The 12,342-nt window shown below is 41.3% G+C and overlaps 1 non-coding gene across 1 annotated transcript; it reads left to right on the top strand.

Annotated features, from left to right (window-relative positions):
* Positions 1-3,537: 3,537 nt before the first annotated feature.
* On the top strand, positions 3,538-3,679 carry LOC141249041 (U4 spliceosomal RNA). Its single transcript, XR_012312009.1, has one exon. It is a non-coding gene; the product is annotated as a U4 spliceosomal RNA (small nuclear RNA).
* The last annotated feature ends 8,663 nt before the right edge of the window (positions 3,680-12,342 follow it).

A 12,342-nucleotide genomic window follows, 5' to 3' on the forward strand; every position in this document is an offset into this window, starting at 1 on the left:
AGGGGAACCTTCCTCGATGTCGTTAAACGCCTCAATCAAACTCCTCCTCGTCTCGTAGATTTCCAACTCATTGAGAGTTGATGACAACTCCTCCTCATATGACGTCTCATCTCCATGGGACTCCTTCTTGTCTTCACAATTAATTACCGCAATGCATCATACGACATATGAATCTACTTCCTCATCGTTGTTTGAATACATCAAGTGGCTTGTGATGGTTGTTCGGATGTGAAGAACCGCTATCCTTGGATTTTCTAGCTATAATGATTGGTCGACAAGGACCTACGAGGCGTGGAAGTGGTTCATGGTGAATATCTTCACTCTCGAAAGCAAGATGACAACGAACATTAGGTGACTTCTCATTGCTGAAGTTGGATTCTATAAGCTCATAACCATCGGCGTGGGGTCTTACACCTAGAATACACCCACGATCATTGGAATCTAGCTCAAGCTTTTCTCCCGGTTCTCTCCTGATGTAGCTCTGGTCCTTATACTCATACCCAAAACCTTTCTGCATCAACTCAATGTATATCCGGAGTTTGCGAGCTTCTTTGTGAATGCGAGACTCACCATTCTGGAGTTGCTCTTCCTCCTTTTGTTTAGCCTCGTATGTCTCTCTATAAGATGCGACGTTTTCTCTAAGTTTTTGAGGTTTTTGCGCATCTCATGAAGTTCTTGACTTAGAGTAGTGGGGCTATCATCATCCTCCTTTAAGTCTCAGAGAGCAATGCCGAAAGGATCTTTATCTATACTATAAACTTTCTTAGTTGGGAACCGACGACTCCATTACGTCCGGCCCGTACTTAATTAAGGTGTAGAAGCTTCATTTTCCTCAGCAAGAAATTAGCAGGCACCGATGAATTGTTGGCGGGCGCCGACGAGATTTCTTTTTTCCTCAAAGCTTAGTTCAAAATGGCCTCCTCTGATCGGTGGGCGCCGATAGTCTGTCAGCGGCCGCGGATGGCCTCTCTGTTTTATTTGCCAAATTTTGTGAAATGTGTAATCTATGCTCAACATGCGCGTATATCCTTGTCGTAGCCGCCGATGAGCTCTTTGTCAGGCCTGAGCATTGATGGGCCCCAATAACCTGTCGGCGGGCGCCGATGACCTCTCTGTCCAAATTTTCCTCTTCTTAAATGAGCTCGTCAAGACTTGGCATCTCGTCTTTCTCCTCAACATACTTCTCCTCCTCATCAAGATCATCACCATACAAATCTATAACACTCATATTGCAAATTTCGGGGTTTTTCTCCATTTTGGGATGGAAGAGGCCCTGAAACTTGTTGCAATTTCCCTATAGTGTCGGTGATATGACTTACTTGCTGTTGTAATGTGCTCACCGAGTCATTTATCTTGGTGAAGGCAATTTTGACTTGTTTGAGCTCACCTTGCAGATCGGTGTTGCTCGCAGCTTGCATACAAATGATCTCATCATAACATTGATGGTTTTGACGGGGGGGGGGTGGGATTTATTGGTACTATTCCACCTAAAATTAGGATGGTTCTTCCATGGTTGGTTGCTTAGGCCTTGGCATGCCATGTTGAAAGCCAACCACATTCACTTCCTCTTGGAAAGACGGACACGCGTCCGTTGGATTTAGATCATCACCGCATGCTTCACATGCCGTTGCTTGGTGATTTGTGTCCCGAAGCTTAAGTCTCATGATTTCCTCTTTGAGTAGCGCCACTTTGTCGGAATTGTCTTGAGTAGAGCTGGACACGTTTCTTCTTCTTGTCCCATTGTATTGCCTAGAATCATCCGCTAGTTTAGCGAATATTTTCATGGTCTCTGAATGTGTTAGGTTGAGGATATTCCCTTGACATAATGCGTTCATCATACGCCGGTCATCCTCGCAAAGACCGTTGTGCAAGTATAAGACCAAGTCGTGGTCTTGATATCCATGGTAGGGGCATGTTTTGATCAACTTCTTGAATCTCTCCAAGTAGTAAAGTGATTCATTGCACTCTTGCTCTATGTTGCAAATTTGTTTCTTAGAACATTGGATTTGATCGTAGAGAAGTATTTTGCTAGAAACAACTTCTTCATATCCACCCAATTTGTAGCAGTACCCGGTACAAGGGTGTGATACCAATCCTTCGCAGCGTCCTTCAAGGAGAAGGGGAAGTATCTCATTTTCATATGCTCATCGCCCACATCCGATGATCGTATGTTGACACACACCTCCACAAATTCCTCGTCCACATCCAGGGCCGGCCCAGGAGCAAGGGTGACCTGGGCGACGGCCAAGGGCCAAGCTTTGTAGGGGCCCATTGATTATAGATATAGTAGTAGTATATGTATAGTTATCAACCCAGTTATGCATGAAAGACATTCCAGTCCAGTGGTATTGGTACTCGACTCTTTTCCACATTATATTTTGGATCCCAGGTTCGAATTCATCTAACAATGATAATGTCATTATTTTTTCTTTGTTTTCTTTATTTTATTTATATATCTATTTTTCTAACCTATTTTCAAAAGATTGTATATTTTTTATTTGAATAGAGATCTATATTTTTATGGATTAATCCTTCCATTTTAAAATTTAGATTGCTAAGTTAAAGAACATAAGAGGTTAGAAAAATAGTTCTTATACTAAGGTTCTAGTTATGTTGTTCCTATTGTGAACTTTTCAACATTTTTAGAGGTACATATGTTCTTATAGTAATAATATGTGTTGATTTTTTATAATCTTTTAGAATAACATAGTAGTTATATGTCATTTTTATACAAATTAATTTATATTGCTGTAAAAAACTTAGTTCTCAAATTCAAAAAATCCGATTCTATGCATAAACCGTATTTCTTTTTAAGACATAAAAAATCGATCTTTTGGAGTAATATATGGAGCCTTTAACTTTTATTACCCAATGGCCCCTAAATCATTAGGACCGGGCATGTCGACATCCGATGTAATGTTTGCTTATCATGAATCAGTGTCTTTGGGCTCTTCACTATTATCGCCCTACTCTCTCCTAGACTTTCCTCCAACAAATGCATGGCATTTAGAGAAATGTTTTTTTGTGGCATGGGCTTATTCGGTTTAGTCCCTGCAATTCACGCTACAATAGTCAATTGGGACAAGAAGGTTCATAACATTGGCCTACGAGGCGACAATGGGGCTATCTTACTTGATCGGAACCGCTTTCTATGTGAGCCGTGTACCACAGCGGTTCAAGCCAGGTTTGTTCGATCTCGTTGGCCATAGCCACCAAATCTTTATCTTCCATGTGTTTGTGGTTATCGGCGCAGTAGCTCATTTTGGCGCTGGGTTAGTGTTATTGCAGTTGAGGGACATGGTAGGCTGTGATTCAACCTCGTAATCGTTGTTGTGTTTGTATGATTGATTGACATTTAAAGTGTATAGAAATTGAGAGATTGTATTGGTGATGTGTGTTGTTGTATACTGATTTGCTGCTCTGTGAACGAAGTGGGTTGTTTTTTTTGCGGATTGAATGAACCCCACATCGGAGAAGGAGAGGGTTTGAGGAGAAGCGAGGGGCTATAAAATGAGAGATGATGGGATGGTAGAAGGTATCTTTGCGCTTGGGGCAATGACGCAGCTAGTGAGGTAATAACCGAGGCGCGTCAATTGCTGGTTGAAAACTATTTCCAAACCCCCTCCTCGGCCTGGGCTTGACTTGGGCCGTCGAGAATTTCTGGATGGGCTCCCTTGCTTCTGCTTGGGTAAAGCCCTACAATACTTAGTACCAAATATTTAATGTCACAGGCGCAATTTCAACTGTTTTTTTTTTCTTTATCATATATTGATATTACAATTCTTCTCTAATTCAGAACCGATTTGTGCATCGTCTTCAGCCACTTGAGATTGGGTAATTTATGTTCACAAGGAAGGTGGTTATGGCGTCTGCCAAGACGCCATTTAATATGACGGTCTTGTGAATGCCACCAAGCAAGCCTTCGTAGTCTGTGTCACCACATTCTCCCACAAACACCACTGTCTTAGTAGATCAACCCCCAACGAACATAGATATACCTAAGCACAATCACGTGAAGCTACTACCCTGTATCCAACTCAAATCTTAGGCCTGCATGGAGCTCTATCTTAGGCCTGCATGGAGCTCTAGCATGGAGCGTAGATAGAGCTAAAGCTCTTATTAATATATTATAATTATATGACATTCACTCCTTATTTAGAAGAAAGACTCTTATTCGATAAGACAAGTCCGGTAACTTTGGCTCTAATTGCTCCATATAACTAATATGAAGGTGATAATAACAAACTCTAAACTTAGTGAGTGATATATTTAATCACACTTTCTTCTTATCCATCATGATAGATTAAAGTAAACACATTTAGTGTAATGTCCCTTTCCTACGTACATTTAATGTACTGTCCCTTTCCTATGTATAGGGTGTTCATACTAGTGGGTCTATACTCTTTGTAATCTCTTTATATACTCTTATTCAACACAACCCCAGTCAAGGGAGTTTACATCATTACATGGTATCAGAGCCTTTTCTTCCCTTCCCTTTTTTTCTGCTACGCCGCACCCTCCCCTTCACTGTCTGTTCTCCTTCATTTCTTTCCTGCAGCCATGGCATACCAAAAATTACCCTACAATACCCTTATCCACATGCTTAATATCAAGCTTTCTTCTTCCAATTTCATGTTATGGAAGACACAAGTTCAACATATCCTTCGAGCCCAAAGGATCTTATGTTACTTGGACGGGTCTCTTCCTTGCCCATCTTCTCCGGCGCCGCTCCCGTCCACCGCCGAACCGGCGTCTGCTTCCGCAGTTGCGGCAAACTCCGACTTCGCCGCCGCCACCGCTGCCTTCGACGCCTGGGTTGCTGAAGACCAGCGTTTATGCGGTCTTCTATTCTCGTCTCTCTCTGAGGAGGCGATGTCTGAGGTCATCGGGTGTTCCACTTCCCGTCAAATCTGGGACACCTTGTCTGCTGTCTATCAAAACCGCAGCCGGTCGTCTATTCTGCAGCTTCGTGACCAAGTTCTGAATCTCCGACGTTCAGGTACCGTTCATGATCTCCATCTCAGATTCAAAGCCATTTTTGACAGGTTGGCCTCGATGGGATCTCTGGCTTCCAATGACGACCAGGTTCTTTGGTTTCTTCGGGCCTTGGGGTCTGATTTCAAGGAATTCAGCGCCCCGCTTATGAACCTCACTCCTCCGCCCTCGTATCTCGATGTTGTTGCTCAGGCGGAAAATCATGAGTCTTTTCTCACCTCTCTGTCCGCCCCTGCTGCTGTTTTATCGACCGCTTCTGCGGCCTTTACAGCCTCTGCTCCTCCGTCCTCTGTTTTTGAACCGCGGGGTCGGTCCGTAATCGTGATGGCCGCTCCAATCAGGGACGTGGGGGCGGTAATAATCAGAACCGAAGCAACCAAAACTCCGGTCGGAATCGTCCCAAATGTCAATGGTGTGGAAAACTGGGTCATGTTGCCTCCACCTGTTTTAAACTTGTTCCGCCTCAGTCGCGGCAATCTGTCTCAACTCATCTTGCAGATACGTTTCAGTCGTCGCTTCAGTTGGAACCTCAGACTCGCTCATCTGATTGGTATGTTGACTCTGGCGCCACCAACCACATGACATCGTCTCCCGCTTCTCTTGACAATGTCTCCGCTTATTCTGGTAATTCTAATGTTTTGGTTGGTAATGGTGCTGCTATTTCTATTTCTCATGTTGGTGATGCTAGACTTACTTCTCGGTTACACTTGTCTGATGTGTTGGTTGTGCCTCGGATCACTAAAAATCTGCTTTCTATTGCCAAGCTAACACGTGATCTTGGTGTTCTCATTACATTTGATGATTCCTCATTTATTATTCAGAACAAGGTTTCCAAGGCGATCGTGGGAAGAGGTCGCAATGAGCATGGACTATATGTTCTTAATCGTGGTGATGCTGCTTTTGTTGCTTCTCTTTCGCATGATGGAGGACGTGCATCTTTTGAGCTTTGGCATGCTCGTCTTGGTCATGCTTCTTTTGGTGTTATTTCTTCTTTGCGTAATACTGGGATGTTGTCAGTTTCATCTTTGTTGCCTAAACCTTCTACTTGTGGCTCATGTGTTATGGCTAAAGGCCACCGGTTGTCTTTTGTTGAGAATGCTAAGCGCTCGTCTCATGTTCTTAATTTGATACATTGTGACTTGTGGGGTCCATCTCCTGTTTTGTCTGGTAATAGATTTGCTTATTATGCTATTTTTGTGGATGATTTTTCTCGATTTTCGTGGCTTTACCCTCTCAGACGGAAATCTGATTTTGTGGATACCTATATGAGCTTTGAAGCTTTCGTTGAAAATCAATTCTTGTCTCGTATAAAGGTGTTCCAAAGTGATAATGGGACAGAATTTGTCAATCATTGTCTGCGGTCTCATTTTGCTTCTAAGGGCATTCATCATCAACTCTCTTGTCCCTATACGCCGGAACAAAATGGGCGAGCAGAGCATAAGCATCGTCATGTCACCGAAATGGGTCTTTCTATGTTGTTTCACTCTCGCTTACCTCTATCTCATTGGGATGATGCGTTCTCTGCTGCGGTCTACACTATTAACCGTCTGCCTACTCCGGTCTTGCGAGGTGAGACTCCTTATGGTATGTTATTTGGCCGCGCTCCTTCATACTCGGTGTTTCATCCTTTTGGTTGTCGTGTGTATCCTTTTGTGCGCCCATCTGCTGAGCACAAGCTCTCCCCTCGATGCATTCCTTGTGTGTTTGTGGGATATAGTACTCAACACAAGGGTTTTCGGTGTTTGGATCCATCTACGGGGCGTGTCCTTGTCTCTCGTCATGCTAGATTTGATGAGACATGCTATCCTTTTGCCTCTACAACCGGTGCCTCTGAGTTCTCGTCTCTGGATGTCTCTGCCTTTGTTGATCCTACCACTCCAGAGATGCCCTTGCTAGTAGCTTCCTCTCTCGATGCACCTTGTCAGTTATGCTCCTCACCAGTTGACTCCACTGCTCATGACTCTACTTCTGCAGGTTCTTCTCCTTCTCCTCCTGCTGTTTATATTGATGTTGCTGATCCTATTGTGCCTGCTTTCACGTCTCTACCCTCTCATTCGATGGTCACTCGCTCTCGCACTGGGTCCCTTCTTCCACGTGATTTCTCTGATTATGAGGTTTCTGGGTTTCTTGCTGCCCTTCTTGCTCAGTCCGAGCCCTGTGATTATCGTTCTGCTCTTCGTGATCCTCTTTGGGTTAGAGCGATGAATGAGGAGATGAGTGCTCTTCGTCGTCAGCATACTTGGGATCTAGTGCCTCGTCCGGCTGGTGCTAACATTATTGGGTCGAAATGGGTCTTTCGACTCAAACTTCATGCCGATGGGAGCATTGAACGTCACAAAGCCCGACTTGTGGCGCAAGGTTTCTCTCAGATTCCGGGTTTTGATTTCGATCATACGTTCAGTCCAATTGTGAAAGCTACTATTGTCCGTACGATTCTTGCTATTGCTACTATGAGGATGTGGCCCCTTCATCAGTTAGACGTCAAGAGTGCCTTCCTAAATGGTATCCTTGATTCCCCTGTCTACATGGCTCAGCCTGTTGGCTATAAGGACCCGCTTTGTCCTGACTATGTCTGCTGTCTTCGCAAGGCGATCTATGGTTTGAAACAAGCTCCTCGAGCTTGGTTTCAGCGCTTCAGCTCTTATCTCACTCGCCTTGGTTTTCGTTGTAGCAGTGCTGACACATCCTTGTTTGTTTTTGCTCATGGATCTACTCTCCTTTATCTGCTTGTATACGTTGATGATATCATTCTCACAGGAAATGATGCGTCTGCTATTCGTCAGTTCATCTCTCGTACTGACAAGGAGTTCCCATCAAGGATTTAGGTTCTCTTCATTACTTTCTTGGTCTTGAGGTCTCCTCTACCTCGACTGGGCTTTTTTTGGGTCAGGCCAAGTATGCTCAGGATATTCTTCGTCGTGCTGGGATTTCGGATGCTGCTCCAGTCTCTACACCATTTGTCCCGCTCTCTCAGTTACACATTACCTCCAGTGAGCCCTTTGGCAACCCTACTCTTTATCGCTCTCTGGTTGGTGCCCTTCAGTATCTCACGATCTCTCGACCTGACCTTGCCTTTGCTGTTAACTCGGTCAGTCAGTTCCTTCAGGGTCCTCGTGATGATCATTTTGCTGCTGTCACCCGCATTCTTCGTTATCTACGTGGTACCATTCACTATGGTCTCTCCTTTGCCTCTGGCTGCTCTGTCTCTATCTCGGGCTACTCTGATGTTGATTGGGCTCGTTGCTTGGAGACCCGCCGTTCTACCTATGGTTATGCTGTCTTTCTTGGCACCAACCTTGTCTCTTGGAGTGCTAAGAAGCAACCTACCGTTTCCCGCTCCAGCACTGAGTCGGAATATCGTGCTCTTGCGAATACTGCTACAGAGGTTGTTTGGTTGTCTCATCTTCTTCGAGATCTTAATGTGCCGCTTTCCAGCTCTCCGCTCCTGCTTTGTGACAACAACAGTGCTATCTTCTTAGCTCAAAATCCGGTAGCACACAAGCGTGCTAAGCACATTGATATTGACTGTCACTTTGTTCGGGAGTTGGTGTCTTCCGGGAAGCTACGTGTTCATCATGTTCCTTCTTCCCTTCAGATTGCAGATGTGTTTACTAAAGGCCTTTGTCGGCCTCTTTTTGATTTCTTTAGGTCCAAGCTTTGCGTCTCTGTCAATCCGACGCTTTGCTTGAGGGGGGTGATAGATTAAAGTAAACACATTTAGTGTAATGTCCCTTTCCTACGTACATTTAATGTACTGTCCCTTTCCTATGTATAGGGTGTTCATACTAGTGGGTCTATACTCTTTGTAATCTCTTTATGTACTCTTATTCAATACAACCCCAGTCAAGGGAGTTTACATCATTACACATCAAAATTTACAATCCTAAGTCCATCATACTATTTCTTAACCCTTACTGGAACCTTTTCATTCATGACAGTATCTTCTAGTTATAGCATGAGTTTTAGAGAATATATATAATCTTTAAAGCTTTGTCATATGTTTTATTTATACAAATTAGGCACACATGCAAAATTTGGATTTCGCCAACTGCATGTAAATGCATTTAATAAATGTTAATTTCTTAGTTCTTGAAGCTTTAGTCACCTAATAAAAGAACAATTCATTCGTCTGGTTTTAAAGTAACTACTCCCTCCTATGTCCCCTTTTCTGCTTCCTGTTTCTTTTTTCACATTCGCCGATGCATGTTTTCAATCGTATATATCTCTAAATATGTTAATCCAAAAATCTTAAAATTTTGATATTCTAAAAGAATTTATTAAGACGAATCTAACAAAACCACTCATGACTATGTTTTTACTTACATATTGGGAGCTATTAGCAAGATTCCCTTAACCGATTAATAGTATCGCAAAAAGAATCGGGAAGAACAATTGGAGACGGAGGGAGTATATGTTTTTTACAACACAAAAGATCCATCAAAACAACTAGATCTGATGATTCGACTAACCTAATTAAGTGACCAAACATGGAAGTTAGTACAATGGGATAACGGTCTACTCAATTTCCAAATGTTACAAACGAGTTAGATCCACCACATCGTTGCGATTTCTCTTAAAGATTCGTCTTTCTTATCATTAATCTTATATACATCATTTATGTATCATATATTTTATTTTATCTCATCAATACTACTATATTAGCCTGATTAATACTAACACGATTATTATATTTTTAAAGACATTCGTCATACATAAAATCCATTATTTACAACGATAAGTGATTTGACATATAAAGCAAAATACTGAAGCAAGCATCGGCTCGCATATCAGATCAGAAGTCGAGTTGGTCCGAATGCAAATTAATTACAAAACTATGACGACAATCAAATCACAAACCATGTGATCACCAACCTTGAAATGTTTGATTTCGCCACCAGGTCTAGCCATGCAATCATTTCTGATGACACGACCAGGTCTAACATCACAGCCAGGTCCAATACTCGATTTAGTCAGTCCGACCTAACTAATGACCCCATCAAGCCTAGTTCAACGACTTAACATGAGAGTCGTATCACTAATCGTCAAACATCATACCCGACCAACAAGCAGCCATACCAAGATCTAATCAATGAGGGTAACTAAATGACTAGAGCTCGCTATCATCATTCATGAAAGATAAAGTCTCTTTCTATGTTATTTCTAACTACTACTATTAACTAAATTCTCCTTTGTTCATATGTTCACTTGAGCCACTTGTATAAATCATAGAAATCTTCTTGAACAAATTCACATACATGGTAATTGTGTTAATATGTGGTTCCATCATCGCTTGACCGCGTGCATGTTTTATGTGTAGTCGAACAAATGCTTATTTCTACAAGGTGCTTATTCCATACTACTCATATAATCGTATAAGTACTCTTTTATCTGTGAACAACATGTCTAGTGACACAAATAAAGTGTATTTATTCATGAGTCTGTATCACTAGACATGTCTCATAACTTTAAATCATACATTATGTTGCATCACGTTATTATTTAGACTCTTTCACGATCAATTATATCACCTTGACATGTTAGATACTAAAACTGGACATTGTTAGATTCATTTAAAGTGGTCGTGTGCAACCCTGCCTATTATCTCATGACAGTGACAAAGAAAATGTTTGTTGGTTGTTTATAGGATGCAAGCAAACACTTTGTATATGCAAATAATGCAAGACAAATGTCTCGCCAATTTAATTAACTAACTAACACTAAATCCTATTGATTAGAATATAGCATAAGTAAGGGTCGAACCCACAGGAAGCTATCAACTTGTTCGGATTTCAATTGAGCTCTTCAATTGGAAAATAAAGGGATTTGGGTTTCAATTGCTAGAAAATGGTGGAAAATTTGCGAAAATAATGATTTGATAAATTCTTTGCAAAGTACGTATTCATATTAGATGGTGGTGATGATCATAGTAAATCCCTAAAACAAATATTATAGCGAATTACTCCGATTCCTATTCAACCAATATTTAACACCCCAAACCGAACATACTAAATATATCAAAATTACTTGACTACAACGAATACCTATAGTTCAAACTAAAGGAAGTATTAAGTTAAGAACACCAGGAAATAGGCATAAGTGACTAGTCTACAGTGCAATTCTCTACGCAATTTCCTTGTTCAAACCGAATCTAGAATTTCATGCTTGCTTTGAAGAAATAGATTAAGACGAATGAATTAATCTACCCTAGCTTATATGAAGAACTAATTCAATCATACGAGATAAATCTAGAACTAAACTAAGAATTTAATTTCAAAATTATTCAAGAGAAGCAACCAATTCATGCTATAAATGAAAAGGAATAAACTCATATCATTCACCAAGATAATACTTCAACTACTTTACTAAAAAATAAGGGAGATTAGCCCTCCATGCCATGAATTACACGATCTTGATGAAAAACACATCCAAGCCAAGTACGTAAAACTAAGTTGCGTCTCCTACAATTCTATCTACGATTGTCCTAACTTAAGTTAAAAGAAGCACTTTTATAAGCCACTAAAACTTAACCTAAAAGATTAAAAAGTAATAATCAAAAAATTAAAAACTAATGCAAAGAAATACAGAAAAACTAAAAAAATCCGTGGAAATCACAACCAAAAGATAACAAGAGAAATAATCTCGTTTTGGTTCTGCGGTTATTGGTGGGCGCCGAAAGTCTTTGGCGGCCGCCGCTGGTGCTCAGGTAGCCGCCGCCGTAAGATCAGTCCTAGAGTCCTTCAACTCTTTCTTTTTCTTCAATATTGGTCGTCTTCCTCTTCGCTTATCTTCTTCTTCTCTACGTCTCAATAGTCTTATAAAATGCCAATATAAGATATATATGGTTGTAAATTCATATGAACCAGATACACTACAATGACACACTTAATTAAAAGTATTCTAAAGTATACCCTTATATCCGTCGTAGACATGTACATCAAACTTCCACACACTTGAACTTGTACTCAAACCGAGTGGAATAATAATACCGCTCATCTCTCAATCAAAACATGTAGAAATCCCAAGTACAAAGTCACTCACATAGAAATAACATTCGTTAACCCTCAGTTCCCAATCCAAACCAACCTATACAATGTTGTCTAACTCTCAACATAGTATGCTCTCAACCTTACAAAATATAGTCACTCCGAAAATGTGATTGTGTCGCTCAAGTAACCATAGTCGATATGAACAAAGAACATCCTAAATCTCATCTAGAAGAAAGGTCAACAAAAATAAAAATCCTAACTCCCACGTAATCATCTCCTCTACAAAACCCATGTAATGACCTAGTCCACTAGATAATGTCTATCAACAAACGCAACTCAACCACCAATTTCTACAGAAGAA

This window comes from Phyllobates terribilis, unplaced genomic scaffold, assembly GCF_046119375.1.
Source record: "Phyllobates terribilis strain yellow unplaced genomic scaffold, ASM4611937v1 Scaffold_4243__1_contigs__length_63160, whole genome shotgun sequence".
Classification (NCBI taxonomy): Eukaryota; Metazoa; Chordata; class Amphibia; order Anura; family Dendrobatidae; genus Phyllobates; species Phyllobates terribilis.